Source organism: Amblyomma americanum, chromosome 8, assembly GCF_052857255.1.
Source record: "Amblyomma americanum isolate KBUSLIRL-KWMA chromosome 8, ASM5285725v1, whole genome shotgun sequence".
Lineage (NCBI taxonomy): Eukaryota > Metazoa > Arthropoda > Arachnida > Ixodida > Ixodidae > Amblyomma > Amblyomma americanum.
Window position 1 is genome coordinate 56,342,404 of NC_135504.1, and position 14,113 is coordinate 56,356,516.

Sequence of the window (14,113 nt, forward strand, 5' to 3'; positions counted from 1 at the left end):
CAAACCAACCACCTTAAAAGAACTTCGCAGTTTTATAGGCTTATGCTCATATTTTCGCCGCTTCATCCGAAATTTCGCCAGTATCATCGCCCCTTTAACGCAGCTTCTTGCCGGCAGCCCGAACCTTTCGTCTTGGTCCCCCGCCTGCGATACCGCGTTCAGCACTTTACGCCGCCTGCTGGTCTCTCCTCCCATCCTTCGCCATTTTGATCCCGCCTGTCCGACAGAAGTTCACACTGACGCGAGCGGTGTGGGCTTGGGCGCAGTTCTTGCCCAGCGAAAGCCTGGGTATCCGGAATACGTCGTCGCTTACGCCAGCCGCGCCCTCACCAAGGCGGAATCAAACTATTCTGTCACAGAAAAAGAATGTCTCGCCATCATTTTGGCAATTGGCAAGTTCCGCCCTTACATTTACGGCCGGCCCTTCTATGTCGTCACAGACCACCACGCCCTATGCTGGCTATCCTCCCTCAAAGATCCTTCTGGCCGACTCGCCCGCTGGGCTTTACGTCTCCAGGAGTTTGATATACACGTCATTTATCGCTCCGGCCGCAAGCACTCGGACGCCGACGCCCTTTCTCGTTCACCACTCCCATGCGAGTCAACCTCTGCCCTCGTCTGTGCCTACGAATTCTCTTCGTTCAACATCCCTGATATGCTCTCCGAACAACTGAAGGATCCTTGGATCACCTCGCTGCTAAACTTCCTGAACACTCCCTCGCCGCATCATTCGACCCGGACCCTTCGCCGCCAAGCCCACCACTTCGCCGTTCGTGATGGCCTCTTATACCGCCGTAATTACCTCCCCGACGGCCGGAAGTGGCTGTTGGTCATCCCTCGACACCTCCGTGCTACAATCTGTGCCTCTTTTCACGCCGCTCCACAATGCGGCCACGCCGGTGTACTGAAAACATATGCTCGCCTTCGTCAGCGATTCTACTGGCGAGGTATGTACCGCTACATACGTCAAGACATTCGGTCATGCACCGCCTGCCAACGTCGCAAGAAACCTCCCCACCCCGCCGCCGCTCCTTTGCAGCCGTTACCTTGCCCTGGCCGTCCCTTTGACCGCGTCGGCATTGATCTTTATGGCCCGCTTCCAACTACTTCGGCTAATAATCGGTGGATCATCGTTGCCGTTGACCATCTCACCCGTTACGTCGAAACGTCGGCTCTCAAATCTGCTACCGCAAACGATGTCGCTCACTTCATTCTACGCAGTCTTGTTCTTCGTCACGGCGCCCCGAAAGAACTTCTAAGTGACCGCGGCCGTGTTTTTCTCTCGGACGCCGTCGAGGCCCTGCTCAAGCAATGCCAAATCGTTCATCGCTACACCAGCGCCTATCACCCCCAGACCAACGGCATGACTGAGCGGTTCAACCGCACTCTGAGTGACATGCTCGCCATGTACGTTGACACCGCCCACTCCAACTGGGATCAAGTGCTCCCGTTCGTCACGTACGCGTATAACACAGCTACTCAGACAACAAAGGGGTTTTCTCCTTTCTTCCTCTTATATGGCCGGGAGCCTACATCCACCATGGACACCATCCTTCCTTATCACCCTGACCCTTCCGAGACCACCTTACTCTCCGAAGCTCACCTGTATGCCGAAGAATGCCGGCAACTTGCCCGCTCTTTCACCACACAGCAACAATGGGATCAGAAGCACCGTCGGGATTCCCCGGACCCTCCAGCGTCATACCCATCTGGCGCCCTCGTTTGGCTCTGGGTGCCTTCCTCCACTCCCGGCCTCGCCACGAAACTACTGTCTCGCTTTCACGGACCTTACCGGGTTGTCCACCAAACTTCTCCGGTGACTTATATCGTTGAGCCGCTCGTTCCCTCTTCGGACCACCGTCGCCGGGGGCGCGAAACTGTGCACGTTGAGCGCCTCAAGCCTTACTATGACCCGCCCATCCTCTCCTCTCCGTAAGTCGCCAGGATGGCTCCTTTTTCGGAGGGAGAGTAATTGTAATGGGACCGACAGGCGCAGCGCAGCGAAGAAGCGGACGAGTTCAAGCGGGACAACGAAGAAGCAGACGAAGTGCAGCTGGGTTCTTCGAACGACGCCTGTGAGTGTGGCCGTCGTGTCGCCGGTCAACCAAGATCAACCGACCTGTGCTTCAAATAAACGCCTTGACACATTTTATAATATAGAACTCCTCGCAATCTGCATGCTTCTAGTGTTTTGATACACTGTTCCCGCCAAAACAAACGCTTACCAAAGTTCTGTCGCCTGCTACGGCGCACGTGTGTGTTTCGCGCACCAGAATTTTGTTTAAACAAGCGACTACAACGGTACTTTTAGTGTCGTCATACTAAAATAGAAATATCTAGTGCGGGGCTATTATGCGGCGCAGCCCTAAATATTGTCACGAAGTGGTGACTGCGATCCGGAAAGCAGAACGACAGCTAAACTGGCGTGTAGACAAATTTTCCTTATTTGGGCTGACTTGCGCCCACAATGGACTGAATCACTCGGTGGCGGCGTAGCAGCAAGCGTGCTCGGCGGTCGTCGAACAGAATGCCCGCCGCTGTCGGCCGTGCTCAATTTAAAGCTGATGGCGAACGTTCCAGATAAAGCACGCAAAGTTACTAGAACATTCTGGAACGAGGTAGAATCCGCTCTGCCTGGATGCGATCAATGGAGATAAACCTGTTCGCGTCTGCCTTTCATCGGAAAGCGATAAAGCGGCGTGCCGGCAGCTTTGAGGAATGAACAAACGCTGCAAAGATTCGCGGCGATATCTTCCGAAAGGCCACATGCGCAGGTGTCACCAAGTGCTGGCACGTAGGTTGATTCTTTCCTCTAACTTCTCTTACAGAAGCTTTGCCTAGAGGAAGGCTCCGTGCTCCTGTTGGGAGCGGGTGCCTCTTGTCGTGGCATGCATACTGTGCATTGACTGTGTGACTGTCACCGTGACTCTGATGTAGCTTGGGTTTTGTTTTGTTTTTTGTTACACTTTCGTGATTTTCGTAGTGGCCTGCACTGTGTGTTTTGACTGTTTGCGATTTTACTGAGACCTTGGTTGTACTGTGACTTTGGTTTTCTCATTTTTTTAGTTTTGTTCTTGTTTTGTACTGGCCTGCTTCTCCGTTTAATTGTTTTTCTTTTGAACATTTAACTTCTTTTCATTTACACTTAATTGGCGTTAAGCTTGGAAAAATGTTGCTGGTCCGGGTTCTCTCTCTCTTTCTTTTGGTTTGTTTTCATATTTTCTAGGAGGGACAACAAAAGGGTAAAAAGGCATATATGCAGAATTTGCTTCCTTCGCTCGCCACATGCTTCAAGTTTTCAGTATCTATAGCAGTTCTACATTTTATTTGTTAATACTTCTTGCACGCAAGAGCACAGAGTTACTTTCAAAAGACGGCTTCACTATTTCAGACAAGAAGATAACATCGTGCAATTAAAAATAGCTTTCAGGTCACGCTCAATGAAACCACTGCCAAAAGTTTGTTATCACAGTATAACTTACCGCCAATGCCTTGACCAGCCTGGCGAGGACGTCATACTGAAACCGAAAAAAGATAGCGATATCCTGAAAAAGGGGTGTTAGGAATAGTGATAACGGAATATAGCAGTAGAACAATTGCAAGGCATATGACTGTTGCTTATTCCTGCAGTGTTGTTCGGCTCTTCGGATCAAGATCCTTTTCCAGTATGCTTTTTAACGCAGCTATTATTAAGTAAATATTATATATATATATATATATATATATATATATATATCAGAAATTAAAAAAGAAAAGAAAACATTCCCCTATGCACTTTGGCTTCGGTAACTGTTGGCTTCCTTAATATGCATTGGCATTGACTTGGCATTGGCGACGACACGGAACGAACATCGCCTAAGCACAGCTTGCTTTTTCTGCAGATCGAGCCCTGGATACCAGATTCAGTGCCTTCCGCTGTATGAGCGTCCCGCACGTGTCAGCACCAGCGACGGATAAAGAAGATCAAAGATCCGGGGGCGTGTCAAATCACTGAAAACTGCAATCTCCAGCATCGGTTCTGACGTCACGGCAACAGAATCTACAAAAGCCGCCTGCGACCACCGGGTGCTTCACTTGGCATTGGCGACGACACGGAACGAACATCGCCTAAGCACAGCTTGCTTTTTCTGCAGATCGAGCCCTGGATACCAGATTCAGTGCCTTCCGCTGTATGAGCGTCCCGCACGTGTCAGCACCAGCGACGGATAAAGAAGATCAAAGATCCGGGGGCGTGTCAAATCACTGAAAACTGCAATCTCCAGCATCGGTTCTGACGTCACGGCAACAGAATCTACAAAAGCCGCCTGCGACCACCGGGTGCTTCACTTGGCATTGGCGACGACACGGAACGAACATCGCCTAAGCACAGCTTGCTTTTTCTGCAGGTTAGTGCTTGGATATAGTTTTTGAACCCATTATTGTTGCTTCGGTCGTCGCCATTGCCAAGTTGTTCACAGTTGTGTGTACCCTTGTCTGCCGTGGGGCGTCCTGCACAGATGGCGAAAGAACTAGCAAAGTTAAAGGAAGAGATAAGACAAGAGTTCACCCAGTTAAAGGCAGAGCTTCAGCAGGAAATAAAAACTGCTCAGGCGTCCCTGGAAAGGGATGCACGAAGTGAACTTCGCGAACTGCGCAACGAGCAAAAGAGTTTGACCGAAAGTCTTGAATTTGCACATGCTGAAATTGAAACACTGAAAAAGCAACTTACTAGTGAGGTTGAAAAAAACGCAAAGCTAAGCACTGAAAAAGATAACGCTGAAGCGAAATGTGCGGCTCTGGAACAACAGAATGAGGAGCTTGAAAAGCGAGTAGTTCAATTAGAACAGTATTCAAGAAACGTGAACTTGGAAATTCAGGGAGTCGAAGAGGAAGAAGAGGAAAACATACCAGAAATCCTTACCAAAGTTGGGATTGCTATCCATGAATCAATCAGAGACAGTGATGTTGAGATATGTCACCGTGTTCCCACTCGTAATGACGGCAAAACAAAGAACATAGTTATTCAATTCAAGTCCCGCGCCAAACGCGACAGCGCTCTTGAAAAGGCCAAAAAGACTCGCCTCACAAACAGAGATCTAGGATTTGATAGCTCTGATCCCATATACATAAATGAACACCTTTGCCCCTCCCTGAAGAAGCTTCTCAGCTTGGCCAAACAAAAGAAAAAAGAACAAAACTGGAAGTTCGTGTGGGTTCGTGGCGGAAAAATCTTTGCTCGCAAACATGAAACGTCAAAAGTTCTTCGCATACAATGCGAAAAAGACATTGGAAAGATTCAGTGAGCACAACAACTTATCTAGTATCCCATCTTGTCATTCAGTATGGCATTACAGCCTGCTGAAGTTAACAATATTATCACATCTGGAAACATCAGAGGTCTTAAATGCTTCCATCTGAACATAAGATCAAGTCGTAATAAAGAAGACATACTTAATATTTTTCTTGAAAACTTTGCCTTCCCTTTTGATGTGGTCATGTTAACGGAAACGTGGTCTACAGCAGAATGTGATGCTATAATTGATGCAAATTATAAAACCTTCTTTTTGAACCGATCGAAAAAGCGTGGTGGCGGAATTCAATTGAATATTAGGAAGTGCTTTCAGTGTGACTTACTTGATCAGTTCGCTGTTATCAATGACTACATCGAATGTCTTGCCGTAGTTAGTGAGCCCTACATTTTCGCTGTGATTTACAGGCCGCCTGATGGGTGCATGAGCAGTTTCTTTCAATTTCTTGAAACCTTACTTGATTTTTCAAATAAGAATGACTACACAACAATCCTGGGAGGTGATCTTAACATAGACCTGCTTACCTCGTCCACCTCTGAGCAGTTATTACAGACAACACTTTTCTCGCAAGGCTACAGTAATATGATTCAGACTCCCACAAGGATAACCACAAAATCATCCACACTGATAGATCTATTCATAACAAACCTGCCTAAACACGAAACAACAGCAGGTACAGTTTCATCAAATATCAGCGACCACTTGGCAATAGTTTTACTCTGTAAAACAACACCTAAACGTACGAATACTGTATCACTTCCAAGCAGAAAAATTCAAAACATCAGTGAGTCTACAATATCCATTTTTCGTAGTAAACTTATAGAGACAAACTGGAGTGATGTTTATAGCACAACATCAGCTGATGATGCATATAATAACTTTTTAAATAAATTAATAGATGCATATTCGCAGTCGTTCCCCTTCATTACTGCAAAAAAATTCAAGAAATCACGTAAACCTTGGATTACCAAGGAGTCCCTAAAAATGATAAAAAAGAAAGACAAACTCTTCCATAGATTTCTAAGCACGCGCGATACAGAAGATTGGAAAGCCTTCAAAAAATATAGAAACAAAACAAACGCCATACTGCGGAAAGAAAAACAGCGGTATCTTTACCTATTCTTTGAGACGGGTCATACCATAAAATCTGACGTTATGTGGAAGAAATTAAATGAGCTACTTAATCGAAACCCCCATTGTCAGAATACACATGAATTAATTATAAATGACAAAGTTATTTGTGGACAAGAGCTAGCTGAAGAATTTAACAACCATCTAGTCAACCAGGTTACTAGTGCTCACTGTGTAGAAGCAACGGGAAATATTGCTAGAAATTTAGACAGCATCTTTTTTGTTCCCACAAGTGAAAGTGAAGTCCATGATGCATTTAGTTCTCTTCGCAACAGTTCGGCGCGGGACATAAACGATCTTCAGCTAAGGCCTATAAAAGGCGCACTTGACTTGCTTACACCACATCTCACTCATATCTACAATTTAGCTCTCTCCACAGGCGTTTTCCCAGCAAAAATGCAAATATCTAAAGTAATAACAATTTTCAAAGGCGGCGATCGCAACAATTTATCAAACTATCGCCCAATATCCTTGCTACCTATCTTTTCAAAAGGACTTGAAAAAGTAATTCATATCCGCATCATCAATTTTTTTGAAAAGCACAATTTGTTAACACCGACACAATTCGGCTTTCGCAAAGGCAAATCCACAGAACTAGCATTGCTCACACAGAAAGAAATTATACTAAAAGCATTTGAAGAAAAAGAAGCAGTAATTGGCATCTACATTGATTTTTCTAAAGCTTTTGATCGTCTTAATCACATAACATTACTAAAGAAACTAGAAATATATGGAGTAAGGGGAACACCACTAGCACTTATAACATCATATCTACAACATCGAAGGCAAAGCGTTTCAATAGATAACAACATGTCATCATACAGACCTGTAACCACTGGCATACCTCAAGGAAGCATACTTGGCCCTCTCCTATTTAACATATACGTAAATGATATCACATCTGTTAGCCCTGTTCCACATTATATATCCTATGCAGATGACACTACCTTATTATTCCACGAGCGTAACTTTCAATCCTTAGAGGCTGGTATTAACGCGATCCTTCAAAATCTCTACCAATGGAGTAAAGCGAACTCCCTGGACATTAATACGAAAAAAACAAAGGCAGTCATGTTCACTCCCAGGCAATCGAAAGCACCACGCTTCTTAAATATCACATTAGGATCCGAACCAATAGAATTTGTTGATTCAGTTAAAACACTTGGCGTATATCTGCACAAAAATATGCTATGGGACACTCACGTTAATTATGCTATAACAAAAATATCTAAATCTGTCGGAATACTGGCGAGGTTCCACTCTTTCCTACCACAAGCAATTAAATTGCACATATACAATGCCTTGATTCTATCACATATAAGTTACTGCTTTCTTGTTTGGGGGAGAACAACCGTCACAAATCTAAATCGTTTGCACGTACTCCAAAAAAAATCTATTCGGCATATCGTAGGGGTCGACTCGCAAGCCCACACAGGCGAATATTTTATGCAGCTTAATGTAACAAGTGTACATAATCTATACCTATATACATTGGCAAAAAGATACAAACAACAACTTCGTAAGAGCCAGCAAGAATTAAAATATATGGCACAGTTAACTCGAACAACACATGTACGTGATACACGCTTTTCAGAACCTTGGAAAGTTCCTTATTCCCGGACAAATTATGGGCAACAAATGCTACGTCATTCATTACCAACACTTTTAAACAATCTTGAACATAACGGAATTGACATTAACCACATTAGTATTTCAAAAATTAGGTCTTTCCTGTCGGAGCAAGCATCAGACAACCCATACTAATTAGTGCACCTGAAATAATAACATGCAATTCTGTTGCAAAACCGTTTGCCTTTATGAATATGTACCTATGCACGTTCCATTCTGTTTGTAAATTACTACAGTTTATTTTGTTTTGTCTTCGTACTTGCTGTACATATAAAAAATTGTTTAAGTTCCACAAGAGAGCTTTGTAAAACCACTCTATATTGTTTAACCTTGTACGTTTTGCTTGCTTTGTTTCATATTTCCATATTCCACGAGAATGCTTTATATAATGTCCACCTGTGTGTCGTCACTGCATGCCATGTAAAAGGGGGCTTGAGCGCAATCAAGTGAACATGTTTCACTTTTTGCTCGAGCCTCCTCCGTTGATTTCTTTCTGACGGAAAATAAACTGCATTTGATTTGATTTGATATATATATATATATATATATATATATATATATATATATATATATATATATATATATATATATATATATATATATATATATATTCCAAGGAACCGGTAACAATTCCAGGCCCGATTAGGTCACAGAAACACTCGTAAGGCAATGCCCTAGTGGAAGAGAGAATGAAATCGAGAATAAACATTTCTAAGACAAAGGCTGCGATAGTTTGCAACAGACCGGTTTTATTTGAGGAATTTATCAAAATCATTTTATTGCTCAGCTCGTAAAGGAATATTGTACATAACACAGGCGGGGATTTTCACCATAGATAATGGTAACTTTGCAGTAAAAACCTTTTGCGCGACCTAGTTTGTGTTATTAAATAAAATCATTCTGCCACCATGTATAAAGAAGATTCAGTGGCCGTATGACTGGAAGACTAATCTGACGTACCTTTTTCTTCAAAATGTTGATTGAAGTACTTTGTATATCTGTTTTTTCCAATGCGTTCTCGATTTCGGAGACTGATGGGTTTCTTGCTTATTGCATCGCTTTAGAGTAGGCAGCACGAGGCGGACTGTTCTCCAGGACTTAGTTACTATATTACAAGCAGATGCACAGACGGACTAACCGGCTTGAATGAACGGGCTTACCGTGCAAGGACCGCCTTCATTGCAGAGACCGAGAGTCGGTGAGGCACTGAAAAAGAATTAATAGAAAATATGAAACTACGTTATTGAGATTCAATAAGTGGCGTCACGTCTTCCTGCGCAGCAGGCGATATCAGTGCACAAGTCCATTTTTCGAACAAGCAATTTGTACGTAGAACCCCTGCTTTTCCTTTAGGGTAGCTTTTGAGCCGGTAGGGGCTTACTGGACAAAGTAACGAAAAACCTCTCCATCGTGTTTGAAGTCCAATTAGGATTTCGAGCTGGGCTGTAATTTGGTACTTAAGAGACTATGCCGTGTTTAGTCATGTGATCTGGCGGCCGCCTGCCTCAAGTGTGGTTCACAGGAACCAATGTGATGTAATCGCGTAGGCTGCGGTGTACATGTGTTTCACATGGTACAGCGTTTTTGCGCATCGCGGCTATTGCTTTGTGTCGGAGGTGAGACAAAAGACCAAAAGCTTTCAGAAACGGGCTTGTTGAAGAGAACAAATAATTAGTTTCTTAATGATCACCTCCACACCAATCACACCTTCTCGAATGAAACAGGCCTTTCGGTATCCAAGTGAGACTGTGCAGTCTTCGCCGAACAATGCTACATTTCATGGCAGAAAAAAAATCAAAGCCCTTTATCTCATATGTGCAAAATAGCCATCTTTTATATTTCAGAGTGCCAACACTCCACCTACATGTGTATTTTCTTCTCTTAGATATTTAGAACGTGTTTAGGTCGTCTATTTAGAACGAGTTTTGGTTGTGGTCTATTTCACCAATGAAGCTGTTCGCACCTGTAGAACTACGCACGCCAAACACCCTGAAAGAGTCCTTCGTCGGACTAGTATTTGATGTCTGTTCGCTTTTCGCTATGTTGCAATACGGCAGATTTTTTTTTTTTGAACATCAATTTTGCGCGAGCGTTTAAACGGCAGAGAAAGAACAAAGCTCAATGGTAACGAATAAAAAGCGCGTGAACACTACAGTGGGCTTTGCATAAAAATTTATCCAACACATGTAGATTTCTGACCGCACGCGTCGAGCGATGCCGACGCGAAAGCTCTGGATTTTCTACTTCATCCTTTGAATAGATGTTAAACACTGCTCGTCACCGGCAGCTTTCGTTTTTACCACATAAGCCGTTCTAGGAAGGGGTCTGAATTTTTTATTTGGCTGAGTATGAGACATGCGGAAAATACTGTACGGAATTTGACGTAAAGTTCTGAGCATTAATGAGTCTATACGCGGGGCGCAAAACAAGCATGCGCTTCGACAACGGCGGAGAGTTATGCTTTAGGAAATGAAGCGCAGACCACCACGCAGTATGCAACTACTTCAAGCCTTATTTTGAAGTTTGACAGGCAACATGACAGATGCACAGCTCATAAACAGGTGTTACAACAATTCAACTGAAATAAATAAGCAACTTCAGAATCCGCCATTCCTTAGGCTTACAATTTTTCTAAGCCTTTGCGTATGGGTCCGGGAAGCTTCCTTATAAAACCGAGACAATAAAATGAGAAAATGGAGTCCTCTTCTGCCCTTAAAGGGCATTTGAATAGGCTTTAGAATTGGATGAGTGTAAACGAACCGAATGTGTCAATGAGCCGCGAAATATTTACGTCGTGTAATTCACGCTGTTTAAAAAGTAAGCATTTGAATTTCCTGCCTAAAAACAACCCGGCTTCAATGAACACTGCGGTTATAACTACAATAACCATGCTGAAGACACGACAAGCTTGAGATAATTTCCAAATAAAAGCTTTCATTCTCAGACATTGGGAATCCATGGGCAGGCTGGTGTGAAAGCTGCAGTAATTTATAACAACGAAGAAGTAATTATATTGCAAATTTTCTGCTCCTTACATGACCTGAGCTGTGCTTCTGAAGTCAAGGCCGTTGTTAGGTTGCTGAAATCACATCTGATGTTAGAGGAGAGGAGAACTAAAATTTTAGATTATTTGCCTTGCAGAAGCGAATTCTATGTGGCGACCGATGTTTACCGATGTCTCAATTGCGCGTCATAGCAAAGATAAAACACGCTTCAATAATTCTGTATCCCCATTTTATTAAAACGAATAACGTAACAATGCACTTTGTGGCTAGAGAATCTTGATGAAAATGATAACATGAGTCATCCAATAGGGCCTGGCTTACCTCTCCCAGGTTGGGGTTTCCGGGGAGACTAACGACGATCGGCGCCTTGCAGGTCTCAGTTCCGGTAAAGATCTTCTTACATCCGGGAACGTAGGACACGCAGCACAGGGGCTTTATAAATCCCGTCAGTTTCAACCCATCTGCGTGCGGCGCCATAGCCACATACCAGAATGAGCCAACCATGCTGCAAGTCAGCGCCCTAAAGCATTTCAGCGAGCCGGTCACTTAAAATTCACGCTATTCGAAACTGGGCTGCATGTTTCCATCTGCTGATTCTTACATTGTGAAGGCTAAGTAATTCAAGCGGTTGAAGCTTACTGGACAGGGAAGTTTACAGAGGCTTTAAGGGCTGCAGACTTTTAGCCGGCTCAGCTGCCTGGCCTAAAATTGCTATCACTGTATGTTAAAACCTCGCTTTTATAAAACTTATAATCCTTATAAAACTTTATAAAGATTATAAAACTTTTATACAACGTTTGAGCTCATCCAGAAAATAGGAATGAATGCCAGCATATTAATTCACTGCACGTAACGGATATCTCAAGCAACAACAGTGCCAGCAGTGCTTCAGTTCCATTCGCATGACACAAACTGTATGAAAAAGTGATTCCGATTGTTACTGAGAATATGTTAATGCTTCAAAATGTCACACTGAATTCATATGTAAACGACTACATTTTCCTACGCAGTAACCTAAATTCAGTCCGCGCTTTCTGCGCTGTTGTTCTGTTCATGTATCGTCCATGCTTTGTTCTTGTAGGGTAAACAGCGCTAGAAATATCGATCTTCAAAAAACTTCGCTCAGTTCTAGTTTTTTTTTTTTTAATGAGGTGACTAGTGCTCTGCCCAAAGTTTTGCCCGCCCAAGAAATGCTGAGGTGGGGCATCTGGTTTATCGCGTGTATCTCAAGAGCAGTTAGGCCCGCATTGTAACACGGGATTAAGGAAAGTGGGCTGATTTCAAAATTCGAAAATGAAGTGTTCACAAGGCCAATTAGAACTGCCGCTTTTACAACCCACAACACTCTATGATGAATTCAGATCGCAGATTCGGAGTAGTTTGCACGTTCAAGAGCGGAGCGCCTATGCTTTTGTTTTTCCGGTTTGTATCTGCTTTTGAATACACGTGGTCCGATTAGAACCAACCGGAGGCGCTCGCGCGCTGTGGACGGAGTAAGTTACCGTCATGCCTTGCTTGTACAGCACCTTGGGCATGTTGGTTTGTTCGGCATGTTGGGCATGTTGGTCGCAGTGTTTTGCGCTGTTCCCTCACAAATGCATTACCTGTGCGTAGTCTGCTACGTCACTGGAGATGGCAGAACACCGGAAAGAAGTGGCCCAAAAACGAATACGTCTCTCTGACTTCGACTCATCGCTGTAGACTGTGCCGCTGATATACCTTCGCTGGTTTGCACTGAAGCATCCTAAATCTTGCGCTCAAGCACACGATCTAAGTTCCCAATTTGTTATTAGAATAGACTTGCTTTGAAAAAAAAAAGAGAAAAATCCGGCTGTTCTTATTCACTATATACGCTGCCTTACCTTGAAGGAATAGAAACATTTTATCAAATTTATTTTCATTATTTGTATAAAATTCCCGCCACTCCTAAAGTTACGCATCTGACTTAATGTAGGGTACCACAAGCGTTTAAAATTGTCGGTCTCAATATTTGGATGTGGGAGTTTTTGAAGGCTGCGGCATATTATACTAGGAGGATATCAACATAAACAACAAGAAATGAATTCATTGATGGGCTATCGTCTTTGACAACTGCTCATTTAGAAAGCTGGCTTCTGCAGACATTCGGCTGATAATGTTTTTCAGTCTAAAACGGACTTTCTTTGCTAACACAAAACAGATTATGAATTGTAGATTTATCCTCATTCAAAAGTGCGACAATCGCGGAATAAATCTTTGGTGGAATACGCACAATCTTATAGATCGTATAATAACAACTCATAAGCTCTATGAAATTAAAAATAGGTTTCGAAAAGTGAAATTGCATATATATAGCGTTATTAGAAAAGTTAATAACCGATTTTCTAAGTATGCCAAGCGCGGAAGTGAAGACATAATACAAGAAAGGGTGCCCTAAATAGCATGTAATGGCTTCCTTGAGTGCGATGCTTTGTAGACTCACCCAGGCCTAACAGGCTGAGGACGAGGTCAATAATATCGATCAAGGCGGCCAACGTACTCAGGGCATCGAGTTTCAGTAGAGTTGCAATCAAACACTGCGAAGCAACAGGAACTTTTCATTTACACACAACAGGTTGAGGTAAAGAAAGGTACCATCAGTACATTATCAGTGTCTAGAAGTAGGACTGACCGAGAAACACAGTTTTCACTATTTTCTACCCTGTCGAATGTTCACCATTAGGCATCTCGGACTTGGCAAAAAGAAAACCGTGTATGCAGTACATCGCTTTTGTATACAAGATGATCGCTCCCCTTAATAATATATCTGCGTCTACTACAGGCATCAACTCAAATGCTCAAAATAAAAAAAAACAGTGAGGGTCCAAGATTGCGACGTTTATTTTAACGGATGCTACTTTTTTCCGTCATTAATGTCTAGTTTTTAACTCTGTCTCGTTTTTTCTTCGACGAAGTCGACAGTATAGTTTGCGCACCTCTTTGTACAGCCATTGGTGACTTCTACAGAGCGTCTTGGGCTCTCAGCAATGCTTCCTTCTTGTCTGCTTTCGCTCCGCGCTTATTGAATTAAAAAGTAGCCTA